We start from the raw sequence: 4484 nt of genomic DNA, 5'->3' as shown, positions 1-4484 counted from the left end.
TGGCTGGCCTGGCCCCCCCTGCAGCCCAGCCCGGGCCCCAGCGAGAGAGAGAGAGAGAGAGAGAGAGAAAATCCATGAGAATTGCAGTTTCTTAAAATGCCCACCAGGTGGAGATGGAGAGGTGGCTCAGCGTTTGGGAACAGGTAATAACAATCCCAGTCTTCCTAAGGACTGGGATTGTTTCCATCATCCTCATAGAAGCTCACAACTGTCTGTAAGTCAAGTTTTAGGGGTCCAGAAGAGAACATCAGATCCTCAGGAACTGGAATTGCAGATAATTGTGAGTCGCCATATGGGTGTTGGAAACCCTGGCTCTCTGGAATAGCAACAAACAATATTAACTGCTGAGCCATTGGTCTAGCCCTATTGGGCTTGCTTTGCTTTTACGTGTGTTTTAGGGATTGACCTCAGATCTCTCCTGCCCCTTTTTTGTTTAACCTTATCTGGACCACGTCAGCTGTAGTTCAGTGGTGGTTTCCAGGCCCAATGTCAATCCCTTCCATGTTAACACTCTTCCTTAGTCCTCAAGGAGCCATGGTTCCACTCTCAGCTCAGATGAGTTCCCTTTAGTCTGCCTAGCATGCATTACAAGGCCTGGCCCTGGATGGGTGTAACACCAATCACCACTTGCAGCCATGGTGAACTTTCTAAAAGTGAACACATGACAAGCTGGGTGGCTCTGAGCCAATGAATTGTCCATCTTCTGGCTAAATGCTCTTTTTCCAAAAAGGATTGTTTACCTTCCACAATACTGGGCCTTGCGTTGGCTAAAACTCAGTTCTAAGTCAGATGAGCAGCAATGTTTTAATAGCTCAGGCTGATTAATTAGCTTCTTGGGCAATTAAAAGTATATCATTTGATCCAGTTTGTGATTTATAACACGGTTCTAGAAAATTACATCTAAGCATCAACAGCTCCTGTTCTTCCCTCTGTCCTTGCCACATCTCCTTGAAATACGACAGATGAAAGCAGTGGGGAGCAAGAGAAACAAGATAGGCAAGGTTGAGTGTCTGGATGCAGCTGTCTGAAGCTGAACCCTGGCACTGTTCTGTGGCTCACTCATTGTCTCCTTTTTCACCTTGGCCATCCAGCATTTGAATACAAGGTACTGGCAGAAGGAAAGTCAATTCTGAGATTCCCATCAAGCTTAAGAGTAGAATGGCCTTCTCAGAACCCACACCCTTTGGGGACATTCATATGTTTTAGGACAGGAAAACAAACAGCCATGACTTTCCACCCAAGTCTTCATTCTTACCCTACATCTTGGCCAAATCTTCTCCAGTTCAGTCTTAGTTTGACCTCCTTTATGCAAATGCAGCACAGCCTGGAGTCATTTACCCTGAATGACTGTAACGCTGCAACAATATTAAGACACCTGCAACAAAGCTATCCAGTTTCAGTATTTTTGTTGGCCTTAGTTCTGAAGCACTGGGCATATTTGAAATTGTTTGCATACTCTCCATAACCCTGTTCTCTCCATAACCCTGTGCTTCACAGCTAAAGCTCAGTCCTAAGTCAAATGAGCAGGAATGTTTGATGGCTCGGTCTGAATTAATTAACTTCTCAGGAAACTAATCGTGTATAATGGACTCAAGTTTGTGATCTATGATCCAAGGCCAGCAAAACTAATGTCAGTCCCATCAGCTCACGTTCCTCTTGCCTCTGTCCCTACAGCTGCTTAGGTGTGGGACATTGACAATGACAATCTGAAGATGTGGATCTCACCAAACCAAAGAGAATGCTGCAAAGTGCAACATTTTATATGTCATTTCCAGTAATAATACCACCAAAAAGTCAAACGTATAGTTCACGCTGTCTTAGAAAACAGGCCATACTTAATACCCATGGTAGGGATATTTATATTTTAGTCTTCTAGTATACTGGTATGTTTTTACACGCCACACACACCCTCATTTCAGTTTTGAGATTAAAGCAACAACATAAACACACTTCTCATCCCAAAGGGAGTAAGAGATGGTCTATTCTAGAACCAAGAATGGATGACCATGACCCAAGAACTCAGATATAGATTACTCCAAATTCCAGGTTTGAACAGTTTTATGAAGCTTTTATAGGTACCGACAAAGAAAATCATAAACTGCTTTTTTTTTTTTTGGTTTTTCGAGACAGGGTTTCTCTGTGTAGCCCTGGCTGTCCTGGAACTCTGTAGACCAGGCTGGCCTCGAACTCAGAAATCCGCCTGCCTCTGCCTCCCAAGTGCTGAGATTAAAGGCGTGCGTCACCACCACCCGGCAACTGCTTTTCAAATACATTGGTAGAAACATCAGGTAAGTCGTTTGCAGCAAAGTTGAGGAGCCTCTCCAGGCTTCAGATGAGACCCAATGACAATCCTAGCCTCTGGACTGGGCTGATTGTATTGAGGGATCTGTTTGTACATTCCCACAGCACTTACTTACCTAATACTCACAAGAATGTTAGGTGTCACACACACAGGTAGGCAGCAAATCACTAAGGGGCTAGGATAGCCCAAGACGGTTTGGCTCGGCTCCAACAACATTCCAGCCTTTCCAACCTTTTGGCAGTCTCTGATGCTCTAGTCATTCTTTAGAACGTTTAATCTGAGCACGGCTCTTCAGGAACAATAGCTAACAGTGTGGACTACCTTCAGCATGAATTTCATAAATTCATGTATTTCTGCAGTTTCTCTTCCAAAGAAACTTTCGGAAGATATCACTGTGTAGTAGTAGTTGAATAATCACTCTGTTGCGGTAGTTGATTAAACACGGTCTTAACTCACAGGAGGCATAGGTATGCCTTCCAAGCCACCTGCTCAATGTTCTGGATTCTCATTTGAAGGACACACACACGCATGCATGCACTAGTAACCTTATGTTAAATATGCCTTAAACAGCTCAATGACTGGGCCACTTCAATCCTCCATGTTGCTAGTACTTTCCCCTCCGATATTCCTGAATTATTATTTACTAAAATCTACATTCCATTTCTGCTACCTTAGACCCAGTGGGGAAGCCACCTAGAGCCATTCTTTCCTGGCTCTTGCATGGCTGTATGCTTTCTATCCTGCTGCTTTCAAACCTGACCCTCCAGCTTCCCCGGCATGGCAATACTAACTCCTTCTTCTTCTCATGGTTCCCTTGTCCAGGAAGTCTAAAGTCCCGCCTCTGTCTCCCTGCCCAACCATTGGTCACTGGCAACTTTATTTACCAATTAGAACCAGCTGGGGGCAGGGATGCTCAGTGTCTCACAGGCTGGATTCTCATGCAATTTGGGAACTCATAATGCAAGTATTAAACCAAATCAACAACATCATTGATTTCGTTTAAAAAAAAAGTCATTTTAAAATTTGGATGACCTTAAATAAAATCTCTGTTATAACTTTGCAATCATGGAAAATGTAATTAAACATAAAGCAGGTAAGTTCGAAAAATAATGTCTTAGACCATCCAGGCTTCTGTAACAAAGTATCTTGAACCAAGAAGGATACAAACAAGAAAGTTTCTTTCTCAGAGTTTGAGAGTCTGGTTAAGTCAAGACTAAAAGGCTGCCAGTCCATGGAGATCCCCTTCTGAGGCATATATAACTATCTCCATTTTTGCTATAGTTTTTCAGAGTGGGAGGGGTAGGGGCATCTCTAGAAAGACTTTTTAAAAAGTCCCTAATCCCACTGGAGAGGACCTCACCTTCCGATACTGCCATGGGAGATCAGGCTTCAACACATGAATTTAAGGGATAATAGCATTCAATCCATGATGCTTCCTCATCATGGACCTTTAGGCTTCAAGATTCCATTTGCTTTTGTAGACCTAACACTGAAGTACCATTTCATACATACTGAGTCTAATTTAGCTATGTACTATGTTTTATAAATACATCTTAATTTATTTGGGTCACTATAGCAAAAGAAAACATCTATACCATAGATTGAGCTGCTTATAAATAATTTAAATTGTTTTCCACTGTTCTAGAGACCGGGATGTCCAAGACCAAGGCACCAGCAGATTCCGTGTGTGATGGAGGACTACGCCCCTGTGTTGGTCATTGTCTTCTCAGTGCATATGGGAGTAGAGCGAGGGGTTCCTCCGTGGCCTCCTTTATAGAGACACAACTCCATTCATGACTTGTCACCTCCCAAATGCAGAGGTGAGAATTTCCCCATGTGAGCCAGAGGAGGGGACATGAGCATTCAGCACAGCAACAGATCCTGCCATTTCCCCAGCAACTTTCACAGTAACCAACTTTCACAGTAACAGGTTTTCAGATGAGGAAATCAAGGCTCATAAAGTTGAGAGAGGGCCGAAGAGCCAATAAAAGTGGTCACCATGTAAACATGAAGACCTGAATTTGATACCCAGAACCCCATTAAATAGGTAAATAAATAAATCCCGGATATAGAGGGTGCTACAGCCAGCCCAGCCTGTTTTGATTGAATTCCAGGCCAAGGAAGACTGTGTGTCAATCTATCTATCTATCTATCTATCTATCTATCTATCTATCTATCTATC

Source organism: Grammomys surdaster, unplaced genomic scaffold, assembly GCF_004785775.1.
Source record: "Grammomys surdaster isolate TR1022 unplaced genomic scaffold, NIH_TR_1.0 170, whole genome shotgun sequence".
Lineage (NCBI taxonomy): Eukaryota > Metazoa > Chordata > Mammalia > Rodentia > Muridae > Grammomys > Grammomys surdaster.
This window is presented reverse-complemented; position numbering follows the sequence as displayed.